We start from the raw sequence: 16,726 nt of genomic DNA on the forward strand, positions 1-16,726 counted from the left end.
TGCCAGCACAGAAGGAATCGTCTCCTGTTGCCAGAGCACGTCTCTAGGGAACGACGGAGCCAGTGTCGATGGCAACATGATCTTTGTGGGGTCACTTCTTGGCTTTTGCCGCTGTTGGTAAAAGACTCACTTTTACTCCTGCAGGAGTCAATTGCCCCAAGGTTTTCAGAGAGCTGTTTAGATCAGCGAAACACAGCCTTGCCCAGACAAACATTCTCGGATAATCCTCACACACTCAGTATTTATAGTCTAAGTGTCCCCTTGCTTTTTCATGTATTTTTACTGATAAGTCCCCAGCAAGACCTTCGGCAGCTGAGCTACTGAGCTCTTATGTGAGGACAGATGAAATGGTGCTCACTTCCGCAGCACATACGCTAAAAACTGGACCAATGCAGAGACCAGCATGGCCCCAGCACAAATTCACAAAGCGTTCCATAGAACAGATGAAATGACGACATCCTGACACAACTTACTTCATTCTTACCTCAAAACAACTTTACTTCTAAAAACAACTCCATTTTTCTGGTCAGAAACAAATAAATTAAAACAACTTTGCTTAAGTCCTAACAAGAGGATATGAAATCACATCACACCAGGACACAGCCCTGCAGCTCCCCAGTTAACTACGAAAGCAACTTCCCTTGAGAGAATTTTGACTCTTCTTGACCCCCCCGCCCACCTTTGATATCCAGATTGAATCATTGAGCCACATTGCCAATTTATGGCACATATTTCCCACTTGGGGAAACACACGAGCTTCCTTGTTTATGGCCATTCCCTGAAGCAGCAGTGTTTACGGCTCGTCTTTGGCGTCACCCAGGGGAAACTGGCTGCTTTCTGCGACATTGAGTTTTCCTTCTTACACTATCCAAAATGGCCTCCCAGAGATCTCCCTCCTTCTCAGGTTCTCAGTTCTGAGGTTTCTTCTTCACCATCAGGACAGTTCTCTCAGGAAACAGTCTCAAGGCTTAGGACAACATGCCCCAGAGGCCAGCCCCTCCCGCAGCCCACAGGCTGTGGCATTACTTCCTCAGTGGCCCAGGCTTCTCTCCACAAACAGGGTTTCTCAAGAGTGGCAATGGGTTAGGGACTTCCTGAGCGCCAGCTGGGAGACACATGGGGGTCCACAGCCACCATGTCCACCTTCCCCACCTCCGTGCTCTCCCAGCACTCCTGAAGCAGGGGTTTCCCAGCGAGATGGTGCGCTTCCTCACAGCTCCCGTTCTCTGGGAACTGAGCCCTGGAAAGAGCTCCATCATTTGTCAAAACTCTATGGCCAACACTGAGCACTTTTGGGTCACCTTTCTGGGAAGGCCAGTGTGCTACCATCTCTTCAGTCCCTCTCCTGCTCAGAGCAAGAGCAAAATTAATTCCCTAGCCATTACAGAGTGCAGCATTCTTTCTTGAAGATTGTAACCACCCAGGGCAGAAAAAAGCTCAAAATATTGCCCTTCTTAGCTGCTTGTAATGTCCTCTGTACCTTTACATCACTCTACCCAAGTTAGAAGTGGTACGTTTCTTTCTTTCTTTTAATGTTTATATCTGAGAGAGAGACAGAGCACAAGCAGGGGAGGGCACAGAGAGACAGAGACACAGAATCCAAAACAGGCTCCAGGCCCTGAGCTGTCAGCATAGAGCCCAATGCAGGGCTCTAACTCATAAACCCGAGATCATGATCCGACCCAAAGTTGGACGCTTAACTGACTGAGCCCCCCAGGTGTCCCCGAGTGGTACTTTTCCTAAAGTAAAAGTATGGAAAGGAAAAGTGGTCCTTTTCCTAAAGTATTGAATAATATCTTCCAATAACAAATAGTTATATAAATAATAAAATCAAACACATGTAAAATGCACATAAGTGCTTTATCAGTGTTAATGTTTACATTGTATAAATATAGTCAATATGAATAAACTCACATAAAATGCTATGATAGTGACTATTATTATTCCCATTTTACAGATTAGAAAACTGAGGAAGAGAACAATAAATTCCCTATACAGCCAGTATAGTGAGGGGGAGAGCTGGTGTTGCTTTTTCCCCTCCCACTCTACCTGGTATCCTTACTATAAGGTATTACTCACCCTGGGAAAGTTTCTCTCTCTCTCTCTCTCTCTCTCTCTCTCTCTCTCTCTCTCTCTCCCTCTCTGTCTCTGTCTCTGTCTCTGTCTGTCTCTCTCTCTCTCTCTCACACACACACACACACACACACACACACACACACTGTTAAGTTACTCTGGCTTATTGAAGACCATTGCAATAGGGGTATTGCAGTAGGAGAGAGAGGGGCGCTCAAATCCAAATACAACAAGGACACGTGGGGATTTATAGCCAAGGTGCCAAGAGAGGTGTCAGTGGAGGGAACGTTGCTGAGAGGAGACATCAGGGCTAGGGGGATTCTTGCTAAACTGGCTAACAGGCCCAAGACAGGATGAGGGCCAAGGTAGAGACCTAGCTGAGAGGAGGCCTCAGAAAGGACCTCACTAAAGTTTGGTCAAGGGGAGAGTCTGTGCCAACACATGTGCATGCGCACACACGCGCACACACACACACACACACACACACACACAGACATGCATGTGGCCACATACTCACTAAGTGAGACTTGCCCTCTGGCAGTCTCACTAGTGTTCTTCCTTTTCTTAAAACAACCTGGGGGCAAGTCAGTGATCAGAAAATTTGAATTCTAAACATGGCCTCCCCCTTGCTCTCCCCCTCTTTATCCTTGAGCCCTGGGGTAAAAAAGGATACACTGAGCAGGCATTCTCCCTTGCACAAGACTCCCCTAGAAAGTGTTGGGTGGTGGAGAAAGGCAAGAGAACCATCATCGGGGGTCCCCATCGTGTACACTAGGTGGAGGCAGGCCCGGTGGGGCAGAGTGCTCCAGGAGCGGCCGGAGGCGGCCAGGCAAAGCAGGCTTGGGGCCCTGTGCAGGTTCCAGGAGGAGAACGAAATGCTCACTTAAACTGCTTTGGGGCTGGGCTATGTAACAATGTTGCCAGAGGGGAAATTAGTGCTTGGAAGGGTTTCCTGGAGTGACTTCAGACAAAGGCTCTCTAGCACCCCAGCTGACTGGACTGAAGCACACAATAGGGTCAATGAACACTGTGAAGAAAAAAAAAAAAAACAACCTTTGAAATTGGCAAGGTGATTGTGCCTTTCAGTGGAATGCAGGATATTGTCTGGAGGACCCTTCCAGGGTTGTTGGATTCATTAGACTCATTAGAGTCTGTGCCTTGCTTGGCCTTCAACTGTTTTGCAACTCTAGGTTTTGACTTGTGGAGACCTGAGAGCCATGCAAATGATGCCTGTCCATTAAAAGCAAATGAATTTGGTCCGGTGAAATCACAACTGATTTCCACCCCTGTGGTACAGGCTGTTTTTGCATCAACTAGCAAGTTAAAATCAGCATTTCTGGTTGCCCATGTAAGTCACCATCTTTGGCTTTTCCTTTGAAGTAGTAATATTGTACTAGTTCTCTCAATATTAGCAAGTTAAATAAAGTATTTGACATGGGTCCATTCTGTATCTGTATGCGAGTCATGGTTTTACTTTGAAAACAATTATTCTCTAACAGTTGAGAGTCCACAATTCAATAGCTAACAATGAAATCCTTTCTCACTCCTCTGTTCTCAGCCGTGACCCTAAAATTAGACCAGATGCCGGTTCGTGCTGGCTCTCAGAAAGACGTAGCTTTATGGGTTTTTTTACAGCTTTTTATTACTTTTTTATTTTTTTGAGTATGAAATTTATTGTCAAATTGGTTTCCGTACAACACCCAGTGCTCATCCCAACAGGTGCCCTCCTCAATGCCCATCACCCACTTTCCCCTCCCTCCCACCCCCCACCAACCCTCAGTTTGTTCTCAGTTTTTAAGAGTCTCTTGTGGGGGCACCTGGGTGGCACAGTCGGTTAAGCGTCCGACTTCAGCCAGGTCACTATCTTGTGGTCCGTGAGTTCGAGCCCCGCGTCGGGCTCTGGGCTGATGGCTTAGAGCCTGGAGCCTGTTTCCGATTCTGTGTCTCCCTCTCTCTCTGCCCCTCCCCCGTTCATGCTCTGTCTCTCTCTGTCCCAAAAAATAAATTAAAAGCTTTGAAAAAAAAAAAAAAGAGTCTCTTGTGTTTTGGCTCCCTCCCTCTCTAACCTTTTTTTTTTCTTCCCCTCCCCCATGGTCTTCTGTTAAGTTTCTCAGGATCCACATAAGAGTGAAAACATATGGTATCTGTATTTCTCTGTATGACTTATTTCACTTAGCATAACACTCTCCAGTTCCATCCACGTTGCTACTAAAGGCCAGATTTCATTCTTTCTCAAAAAGGCGCAGCTTTAAAAGTAAGTGAGTGAAGTTTTAAAAGGTTCCTTGCAAGGGGACTAAGGACCTCATTGGCCATGTGTCATTCATTGGTAAAGACCACCTGGTTCATGGAGGTTGCACCTGGGCAAGCAGGAAAATATCAACCAGCAGCACCTGGCCAAAGAAAGGTCCTGGGGGGAGGGGGGGTGTTCTGCAAGTATAGCTCGTGTGTGCTAGCCTCACACTAGGAGAGCTGGGACACAACCTTCCTAAAGAGAGGGGTGGAGAAAGCAAACGTGCAGAGAGCAAGAAAAGAGTTCTAACTCACATCACTTAAGTTACTTGAGAATTGGGGATGTTTTAGTTGATATAGTCTCACTTGTCTATTTTTGCTTCTGTGGCTTGTGTTTTTGGCATTGTACCTAAGAAATCATTGCCAAAGCAAAGGAATATTATTCAGCCTGAGAAGGAAATCCGGCCATATGCGACAACATGGATGAACCTAGAGGACTCTAAGCAAAGCAAAATAAGCCAGTTGTGGAAGGACAAACACTGCATGATTCCACTTGAATAAGTATTTGAAATAGTCAAACTCGTAGAAACTGAGAGTGAAAAGGTGGTTGCCCAGGGCTGGGGGGTGGGGGAGTAAGGAGTTGTCATTCAATGGGTATAAAGTTTCAGTTACATAAGTTGAATAAGTTCTAGAGATGTGCTGTACAACATTGTGTCTATAAATAACAATACCATATTGTATATTTAAAACAACTTTGTGAAGAGGGTAGATCTTGTTGTGGGGCAAGAATATTCCGTCTCCTTTACAGGGAGCAAGAACTCCTGTGCCCTTTAAAGTCTTTCTATCTGGACAAAGAATCAAATTGACATGAGAAAGATTAACAGGAGAAAATCAAATTTAATAGTATTATGCATGGAGAAGCCACATAGACATGGAAATTCCAGAGTCAGGCAGGCAAAATGAGATGTATATGTCATCCTGAGCTAAGGAGGATGGGTAGGGGTCTGGGACTTTGAAGGGAAGGAATGAAATTCACAGAGCAATGAGGAGAAGAGCAGATATTTGGTAGTTAGATGTTTTTCTGGCCAGACAGATGAGTCCCTCAGATAAGAATTATCTCTGGTAGTAAATCATTATTCTGGGAAAGACCCCCAATTTAGATTCTTCTGTTTAGTTAAGGGAGGGCCAAAATTTCTCTCGAGCCTGCAGGGTTTTGATTGTCATCAGCTCAGAATAATCATCATGCCAAAGTGACCATCTTTGGGAGGCCTGCCCTTGACCCTTACAATCTCGTTACCACAATAAAGGAAGGAGGAAGAGAGGAAGGGAAGAAGGGAGGAAGGTCAGGGGAGGGAGGGAGGAAGGGAGGAAGGGAGGACAGTCAGGGGAGGGCGGGAGGTAGGGAGGGAGGAAGGAACGAAGGAACAAAGGAAGGTGAAAACAGAGTAAGAAACTTAAAAAAAAAAAAAAAGAATTGGGGGCTCTTTCAGATTCCAGTTTTTCACTGCAATGTTATTAACCCAAACCCAACAACACAGACTAGAACATGGCTATCATGATGGGGGGGCCGGCGGGGGACAGGCACCAAAGTTACATGGGCAGCTACTCCATTCCATGCCCCTGAGTTTTGAGCTCCTTTGATCCTTCTTAACCTGAGAAAAAAGGGTCAGAGGCAGTGAGCAGTACGTGCCCCATCACCACACTACTGCCCAACTCCTGCCACCACCACGACAGCAAGTAGCCTGGTGTCATTAAATAACACACGGGCCCCACGGATCAGCTGGTTTCCAATCACGGTCCCAAGACCACCTGCATCATAAAGCTTGTCAGAAATGCAGGTTCCCATTCTCCACCCTAAACATTCTGAATCAGTTGGTGATATGAATGTCCCTAAAAGTTGGTAAGTCATTAAATTTTAGTTCAAACATCCAAAAGAGGGAAGCATGTTGCTTATCCTCTGTGGGCCTTAAAAACCAGACAGAGCTGAGTCAGAACTGGGCTCCAGCTCTCCAGCCATGCAGGCTTCTCCCACCAGGCCCTGCTGCCTCTGAGGCACAGTTGAGGTTGAGAAATGAAACTAGCTTGATAAAAGTGTTTTGCTCTTTACCATCTGTTTACCATTTTCAAACCATCTGTTCCTTCTCATGAACTATTTTGACTATTAAGGCAGTAGGGACTGGTGATTAGGGCTGGAATCTTGACCTAGAATACCAAGATTGAAATTCTGACTTTGCCACTTTCGAGCTTTGAAACCCTGGCTAAGCTACTTAACCTCTCTGTGCCTCAGTTTTCTCATGTATAATAACAGTATTTATTATTGTTGTTGTGAAAGGTATACTCATGTAATTAATACTCTTTAATGCAAGTTATGATAGTTTAACACAGGCTGTGTGAATTCAAATAACAATGTATGCAGAGAGTTTAAAGAGAGCCTCATATGTAATAAATGCTCAGGAAGTAATAACTGTCACTCTTCTTATTATTGCCTTCTCCCCTCTGATTATTTCTTAAGATAGGATGAGGGTTTAACAAATAATTTGCATGTTGTGGGTTAATACTGAGAGGCAATGGCCCAGATGTCTTCTTAGTCCCCTGGCTTAAACTCCTTCATTTGGACTTATCAGTCAAGGTCACGACCTTGAAGTCCTGCCCAGGTGCAGTTTCAGTGAGAACTGAGCTTGGCTGGCACAGACTGTATGAGATAAGAACATGAAGGGGAACCCAATTATGTTGTGACTGTGAGATATGTCACTGCTGGCTACTTTTCCCTTGGCTAGCTTTCAGTAGAATCAAAGGTCTCCTTTAATATTCCATCCCCCTGGCAAAAATCAGAAAGGCGTCAATGAAGACTGAGCACAGGCTTCTCGGGTAAGAAAAGTTTGAGACGTCTCCCTCCCACCCTGATTGGACCTTGTTCTTATATACCTCCCCCAGCTTTCCTACCAGACCCCAGTCAGAGGACTCTCTCCGCGCAGAGACTATTGTGATCACTTCCGTACACCTGGCCTCTTCTGAAGCACTTATAGCATGAATCTTGTCCTTTTAAAAGATGCCATCAAGAGGTGGCTATTAGCAAACCAAGTCTGTCACTTAAATAAAGATTGAGCCCTGGAAGCGAGACTCACTTGAGGTAATAACTCTTCTTGCTGTTAGGAGAACTCATGACACTCACCATGCGCATTGGGTTGGAAAGTCATTAAAACTGCAGAAGCATGTTGTGTTACAGTGCACTCTGTCATGGAACCCCTAGACTCCTCCGCCCCCCAACGCAACATAGGCTGGTAAGCGTCACAAGTCTTGGAAGTGCTGCCGGCTTATTAAACAGCAAATATTTGTCCTATGATGCTGTGGGCACCAGAGGCCACAGGGGATGTATGAGAACCATTCTGCATGGCCACGTGCTGTGCTCCTGATTTGGAATGAATACTGCAAGTCTCTCTGAAGTTTGATTTCCTCACCTGGGACACGGGGGGCAAATACTTAAGTATATTAGTTAGGATGCTTTCTTTGGGTGGAAGTTACTGAGTGCTTTAATAATCATGGGAAAGCCCATCTCATGGAACAGCAAATGCCCAGGTATGCCGGGAGCCAGGGCCTCCCTCTGCTTTGCTTGGCTCTGGCCTCTTCCCTCTGTGCTGGCTTCTGTTTCAGCTATAGACATTCCAGGCAAACATCTAGATACCAGAAGGTCCAGAGTAAGGAAGAAGGATGTCTCTTTCTATGTACCTGTCTTTCCTCAATGAGGAAAACTTCCCCTACCCCCAACCCTACCCAGCCAAGCTTTACTCAGGCCTCCCTGGCTTGAGCAGGGTCACATGACTACCTCTGAACCAATCACTGATGATGGATGCCATGACTGGTTTAGAGTATTCAGCACTTACTCCTGGGCTGAGGGCGGCATCACCTTTCCCTAGGACAGCGCGATAGGATAACAAACCTAAACAATAGCAGGACTTTGCAGACACGGAGGAAGCAGTAACTGGCTGGGGTATAGACAACCCACAGTGTTTGCTCAATACCCTATCAAATTCTACCATGAATATAGGAGATGGTGGATGAAAATGGCCCACCCAGTGCCTGGAAAGTGGCAATAATAATAGCAGTTGACATTTTTGAGGACTTATAATGTGCCTGTCACTTTACATAAATTCTCTGCCCTATAAAGTAGGCACCACTGGTATGCCCATTTTACGAATGGGGAGGCTGAAGCACAGGTGAGTTAAGTAACTTGACCAAGGCAGAGTCTGCATTGAAACTCAGGCAGTCTGACTTCCAAGTCCTACCCTCATGCATTCATTGTCTAAGACTTACTGGAATGGTAAGTCAAGTTCATCACCACATCTCTAGCCTAATCTCAAGAACTGTGTCAATGTTAAGTTCAGTGGGATTCACACACATGAAAAATTTGAACACAATACAATACAGCAGCTAATGACAATCTCGGTGGTATAATAGAGGATAGAAGTAACCCACCCACATGCTGAGCATAGGGAAGACAGTAGGGGATGATGCCATGTTAAGAACGCAACAGGGCCTGAGCCTTGGTGGAGGTGGAGGGAGGCAATGGAGAGCATGCCAGACTGGGGTAGCAGCTTATAGTTCTCAGGAATAAAAAGCTACTCTTATGTGACTTGGCCAAAGGGAAGTGGCTTTGGAATCTACTCGAAGGAGTGGAGAAGCAGAGTAGGGTTCCAGCCACATTAGACTCTGGGAGAAACCTTGAAGGCTATTTTGCTCACAAAACCTTGGACTTCTGAGCTGCATTACAGTGGACTTCCTGAGTCATACCACTTTTGTGCAAGGCAAACCAAATCCTATCAGTAAACTCTAGAGGTTTCCTAGTGTTCTCATAACTCATGCCTGTGGGCTCCAATCTGTAGTATTTTTTTAAGTTTATTTATTTATTTTGAGAGAGAGAAAGAGCACACATGAGCAGGAGAGGGGCAGAGAGAGAGGGAGAGAGAGAGAATCCCAAGCAGTTTCCACACCCTCAGCGCAGAGCCCGACTCGGGTGCTAGAACTCATGAACTGTGAGATCATGACCTGAACTGAAATCAAGAGTAGGATGCTTAAGCAGCTGGGCCACCCAGGTGCCCCTCTATAGCACTGTAAACTTCTAAGAGAAGTTTGATATAGGTGGACAAGGCCTGGAATGCCCTGCTGCCCCCATCATGGCAAGATCTCCTATAGATTTGAGTTGGATGAAAACAGGTGCTCAAGTTCAAACTCAAGGTAACTGCACATATGCTCATCTCCCCAAGGATTACATCCCATGCCTGCAGTTTGGGGGCCCAAGTCTTCTGAATGACTGGAGATTTGGACCTAAGCCTCACATTCTTATGAAGAGTACCTTGGGCTTCCCACTCAGAGAGAACACGACAGTGTTAAACACTAGATGGTATTTCCCAGAGGAATCTGACTTGAGGCAGGGAATTTCTCCTTATGTGTTACACCTTTCTCTGTAGCACCAACTTTCATTCCAGGGAAGTATCTCCAAGAATATGTTCTGGGTAGCATTTCAAGTCATATTCTGTTCCTAGGTTGATGTGTTTCAATCATATTGCTAGGTCTAGATCCTATTGAGTGAGAGTTTTGTCTCTTATCAGGTCTTGTTTATGATCTTTTACTTTATGTGGTCTTAAAAGTACTTCCCAAATTCCTTTGAAATCTGATATTTAGGCAACAGGTACTTCTCTAGGTTAGCAAATTAGATCCAAGTTGGAGAAGGATGCTCTTTGTCATCAGAGCTGGAGTTTAAATTTAGAGCCTTGTCACTCACCACTGGGTGCTTCTGGGCCCAGGACTGAACTTAGGAGGCAAAGACCCCACAGGCCAGACAGCAAAATGCTCCATCCAGGCAGGGTGAGCAAAGCATAAGGAAGTCATCTAGATCATTCTTTGGCACCTAACTGGTGTTTTAAATGTTAATTTCCTCCCCTCTGTCCTTTTCCCTTTATGGGGAGCAAGGGAGGTTCAAATGCAGTAAAAGCGGAAGAGTCCTTGTGTAGTTTACAAGATGCTCGATTGTGCTACTAAATTGCTGTGTTCCTTGGGGCAAAACCTTTACCTTCTCTAATTCCATTTTTCTCATCTGCCAAAAGAGGAGGTTGGATTTGATATTCTCAAAGTCACCTGTATATTTAGAATTATACTTTTATTATACACTGTGTACATTCCCCAAGTTCTGAGTCACAGGAATTTCCCCAATTCATCTGTCACATCCAGGCTCCCCTGTTGTCTCCCTCAAGCAAGCAGGTGTGGCCTGGTTTCTTCTCTTTCAATTTGGCCAGGAGGACCCCTCCTGCTTCTGACCTGTTGTGAAATGGCTGCCGGCTGAGATTAACAAGTACCTACCGACCCCTTAGGGGGGATCTGGCGGGGACCCAGTGATAGTGATCTCAGAATGGTCTAGACTGCTGGCAGTTTAGTCAAAGTACCTGATAGCAAAGATGTCAGCAGAAAGGAATGTGAGGTCACCTTGCTCTGTGGTTTACAAACTGTGGTGTCTCAAAGACCTAAAGTTTTCTCAGAGCCCCTGGAGGCTAAGGGGACAGGGAGGCAGAAACAGATGGGCCCAGCTCCCCTCCACCATAGTGGGTTTACCTCTGGTTCACTTACTTCCCAGGTTTCTTCAAAAGTTTCTGCTGGAACAGTATATTGGTTGAAAACAAAAGAAAGCTGGAAAGTCACCAATTTCATCTTAACCCTTTCATTTTACAGATAAGGAAACTGTACTTCATACTTCAAAAGCCTAAGAATGATTCCTATAGCCTTTCCAATCCCACTTTCAGGTAAGTTATCCTAAGAAAGGATTGATTTGTGTAAGTGTCAAGAATGTTTACCATGCTGTGGTTTAAAATGGAAAATCAGTAATGCCCACAAGAAAGGAGTAGTTGAACAAATACTGGTACATCTCTAAACATGGCATATGGGGAAGTCCCATATATCATAGAAGGAAATTATTTATATGGAGGATCATCTACAGTTGACCTGTGGCACTCACCTGTCCCTTCTCTCACCTACCAGCTCTCTCTCATGCATGACCTCTACCTCTGCCACCAAAAGAATAAGTATGTCCATACCACTGTCCTATCCAACTGTCCCCATGCTTCCATTACCAGTGCATGGGAAGTCTGCTGGGTTCTTGGCAAAACAGGTAACTCCAAGCCATATTTTTTCCTGATCCTGAATCAGCCCTGCATGTGCCCAGAAGCACACAGTCTTTTTAAATGGTTCCATCCATTTCTGGCCACCACTGCCTACCCCACAGGTTTCAAGTCCAATACTTCAGCCAGAACTAGAATAGACCTCACAGAACCTTCCGTTCTCTCTTTCTGATTTTACTTTTCTCTCTTCCCACAAAATAAACCAAAAATCTCCTCCTTATTCCTCATATTATAACAAAAAACATTTTCCCTGGATCTTGTCAATCTACTACCTTACGTGGCAAAAGGGACTTTGCAGGTAGACATGAAAGATCTTGAGATGGGGAGGTTAGCCTTGTAGGCTCAGTGTAATCACAAAGGTCCTCATAAAATGAGCCAAGAGGGACAAAGCCAGAAAAAGGTGATGTGACAATGGAATTAGAGATCGGAGTGCTGAGCTGTGAAGATGGAGAAAGTGACAACAGTCCAAGGAGTGCCAGCAGCTTCTAGAAGGTGGAAAAGTCAAGGACACGGATTCTCCCCTTGAGCCTCCAGAACGCATGCAACTCTCAACATGTGAGTACAGCCCATAAGACCCTTTTTTGACTTGTGACCTGCTAAATGGTGAGGTTATAAATTAGTGTCATTTTCAAGTCACTAAATTTGGAGTAACTGATAGCAGTAATAGGAAACGAATACTGGAAGTTCAGGAATATGGTTGTCATGCCAGGAACAGTCAAACTATCCTATTGTATCATGGTCAGGGCAGAGTAAATATTCTTTTGCTTATGTGTGTTTCTTATCTTTACTAAAATGAACATTTTAGTAACAAAAAATGACAAGTTACTATCTTCGAAAAGAAAAGTCTGATGGACCATTGCCTTACAGTCCTAGAAGGGAGCTGGCCCGATGGCAACAGTGGGGAGGGGAAAGAGTCAATGGGAGATCCAGCATGCGGTCTGGAACATTTCTAACACCCATTATTCCCAGGGCAACAATGTACAGGAACTCTTGAGAGATGGCTAAAACAGCCCTCCAGAGCACCTGGCTTTCCCCACACTGAATAGAGAGGATAAGCAGGCACAGAAGAACGAGAAAAAACTGACAAAAAAATGCATTAGGCAAAAACAGAAAAATTAAAATATTATGTGAAAGTGAATCCTCAGACATTTTATGAATCTGTATGAAGGAGGCAGAAAGAGCAAAGGTCAATCTGCTGGCTACGCTGAGAAGATGCATGGCATGGAGGGATGTTTGCAGCACCTTTTTCTAGCAGATTCTGTGGGGTTCCTTCCATCAGAACATCCCATCCACACCCTGCCAAGAAACAGTCCTTTCTGCAGGTTTTTCCTAGCCCTTTTTTTCCCACCAAAATCTGTCATATTCCAAGGACTTTCCAACTGTCAGATTTCATTAAGTCAATGTCATCAGGCAGAAAGGAAAGAGGTACGTGAATGATTATAGATCCTAGTTCTAGAGATTCTAGGATTCTAGATCCTAGTTCTAGAGAAAAGAGCTATAAAAGGCATTCTTCAGGGAATTGAGAACATTTGAACAGGATATGGACAACTGGGGGGAAAAAGGACTAATAGACTAGTTATTGGATACTATTATAGAATTATTGTTGTAAGTGAAAATTATGGATATGTGGGAGAGTGTCCTTATACTTAGGGGACTTAGGCTGATTGATGTACTTAGGGATAAAGCATCATGATGTCCATAAATTATTTTTTAAAAGAAAGCAAGCAAGGGCACCTGGGTGGCTCAGTCAGTTGAGCTCCAGACTTCGGCTCAGGTCTTGATCTCACGGTTCATGGGTTCAAGCCCTGCATTGGGCTCTGTGCTGACAGCTTGGAGCCTGGAGCCTGCTTCAGATTCTGTGTCTCCCTCTCTCTCTGCCCCTTCTCAGCTCTCTCGCTCTTTCTCTCTCTCTCTCTCAAAAATAAATAAATCTTAAAAATATTTTTTAAAAGAAAGCAAACAAACAGGGCAAACTGTTAAGAGTTATTGGGACCAGGTGGAAGGTAGGTAGGTGTTCTGTGTACTGGTCTTTCAACTTCTCTCCATGTTTGAAATTTGTAACAAAAACTTGGGGAAAACACATACACACACATCTGCCCTAGACTGCATTCCAAACAGGGACAATTTATCTATTGAAAAGTGTTAATCTGCTGAATGAATTGTGCTCAAACATTTTTTAGGGGAAATATTTTCTGGAGGAAGCAGCATGGTTAGTAGTAAAAACTAAATTCAAAGAAAAAAGATCAAGATTCCCGTTCTAGGTTTATCATTTACTAGTTCTCTAACTCGAGTAGCCCTATTTTGGGAGGTTGCAATTCATAAATATAACCATACATATGGCTCTTTCTATAGGAATTCCATTGGCTCTTTTTATGGGAGCCAATGAGTGAGGAAGCTACTTTTGTGCAGAGGTACCCCGATGATACCGTTATGTGTCCACCTGGTTCATAATGCTGGCATCCTGGCAGGGGAGGGGTTCTCTGAAACCTCTGTCCCCAGCTACATGCTCCTGAGCTATGGTGACAAAGTATTTGCCCTGCCCAAGGTACCATTGCCCCACTAGCAGGAGATGGATGGGCGGCCTGGGTCACCTGATAGCTGGAAATGGCTTTGAAATTATGAAATGTCAAATAATATCTAGAAGTAGAAATATCCAAATCATGTGGGAAGGGGCCATCCCCGTGGACAAAGAACACCAGACATCCACTAAAACAGTTTGTTTTGGAATAGTGTCCATTCATCCTCAAAGCACCACAGTCCATGTAAGATAAAGAGAAAGCAGATACATGGGTGTCCACATCTGTCATTTTAAGTCAGCCTCAGAGGAGTCAGGCAATGTCAGCATCAAAGAAGGAAAGAAAAATAAAGATTTTACTAACCGGAATTAAAGCTCCTGAAGGAGTTTTGCATGTCCGTGTTCTCCCTAGAAATTGGTTGAATTGGATTGAGTTTTTTTTACTCTTTGCCAGAGTCAGGAATAGGATACAGGCCTCTTCTTCTAAGTCACAAACCTCAAAACTCATTTGTTATCCCCAAACATAAACACTTAGCAAATACAGAAATAATTATCTATCTCAGAAATTCTATTCTGGTGGGTTCCACTTTTTATTCTGCCAAAGATCTTAAGATTTCTGAGGAAGTTACACAGGCCTCTAACTCCCCCTCTTTGTTTTTTATGTTGCAATGTTTCTCTTTTACTTAATTTTAAAATTCCGAGATGATAGCTTTCCTCTTTTCTGTACAGGTAACTTCAATTGCCCTTGCTCCCTTCCTTGGGTCTGCTCCCCTGAAATCTGTCAGCACTGAACATCTATCACCACAGCACACACACCTGCAATGGTACACACCCTCAGACACACACACACACACAAACACATGCACCTAAACAGACTCATACATTTGAAGACCACACTCAAATCCCAGAGGTTGAGATTGTCCTCAAATAGCGTGGGTCAGGCAGCCCGGGTGACTCTTTAGGTTAAGTATCCGACTCTTGATTTCAGCTCAGGTCATGATCTCACAGTTTTGAGTGTGAACCCCCGTTGGGCTCTGCACTGACGGTGTGGAGACTGCTTGGGATTCTCTCTCTACCTCTCTCTCTGACCCTCCTCCCCACCACCCCCCCCCACCTTGATCTCAAAATAAATAAATAAACATTTGAAAAGAAAACTCATGGTTCAATCAGTCCCTCCAAACCTTATAAAATTATAACATCTAGATAAACTTCTCAAGTTTGGACCAACTGATGTGAAGAAGGTCAATGTCATATTTGTATTTATTTTTTTTAACCTAACTTATTGTCAAGTTAGCTAACATACAGAATGTATACAGTTATGCTCTTGGTTTCAGGATTCCCATGATTCATCGCTTACATACAACACCCACTGCTCATCCCAACAAGTGCCCTCCTCAATGCCCATCATCCATTCCCCTACCCTCCCCATCAACACTCAGTTTGTTCTCTGTATTTAAGAGTCTCTTATGGTCAATGTCGTTTTTTTTAAGTCTCATCTATAGAATATCTTTCAGGATATGGATTTTTGGTGTTTTTTTTTTTAACTTCACAGGACATGTATTAATTGAAGTTTCTTTTAGAATGTTGGCTCTGTCTACTTTGCTCAACTTCTCTGTATTAGTAGCAGCAGCATTTAAAAAGCATTTGTATCTCCAAAGTAGTGTTCTTCTTAGCAGTTGAACTCCTTGCTCCTCCAATCATGTACTTAGGCTTAATAAATAATTTCTCCATATATATGTTTTTAAAACAGTAAGCTTCATCTCATACCTCTGGAATTACTAACCTCTAAAAGGATTGAGTCTGGAATAATGATGTTTTACTGTATTGCTTATGTAACTGAAGATCAGGGTGTTCAGTCAAGATTAAGTGAGATGGGAACACCTGGGTGGCTCAGTCGGTTAAGCATCTGACTTTGGTTCAGGTCATGATCTCACAGTTCATGAGTTTGAGCCCAGCATCAGGCTTCGGATCTTCTGGCTCTGCCCCTCTCCCATTCTCTCTCCCTCTCTTAAAAATAAACATTTAAAAGAAAAGATTAAGTGAGATTGGAAATTATCACAGATTCTATAAGTAGAGCACTGCCAGGAAGACTAAGATTTCAGGAGTGACCTGTCTAGTGTGCAAAGCAAAGAAACAAAGAACTGAACTAACAACCCACCACTGTTTACTTAAAAGCTAAGGAAAACACTATAAACCTCAAAGTCTGATGGTCCCTGACCTGCCTTTTGAAACTAGTTTAAGGGTATCCTGGCCTTTGCAGCTCCAGAGAAGGAGAAAGGAGGGAAGTATACCTCCGGGACCATCTAGCCCCTCCAGAAGTTCATTGTATTTCTGATCAGTGCTCTTTGGGAATTTTTTTCTCAAGAAAACAAGGTATGAAATTCAGGAGATTTTTGACGTTTATGTCCATAGTAAAAACGAATGGATGCTTCCAGTTTATATACACAAGTCCCTATTAAAAGACAAAAATGACATATTCAAGGTCAATACTAAAACTGCTCTTAGGCATCGAGTTGAGTACTTGCTTACCTAAACTATAAGACCAGACATGGCACACAGCAAGGGCTGCAGTAGGGATGATTTCCAGGATACACACAGTCTTTGATATGTCATTTTATTTTATTTTTTGTTACATGGGTTTCTGCCTTTTTAAGTGAAACAAAATGACTTAGCAGAGAAGGAGTGCATAAAAATAAAATTGTATAATGCAGATCAATTACGAAGGCTAGCCAGACTTTGCAAA

This window comes from Prionailurus viverrinus, chromosome B3 (assembly GCF_022837055.1).
Source record: "Prionailurus viverrinus isolate Anna chromosome B3, UM_Priviv_1.0, whole genome shotgun sequence".
NCBI classification, from domain to species: Eukaryota; Metazoa; Chordata; class Mammalia; order Carnivora; family Felidae; genus Prionailurus; species Prionailurus viverrinus.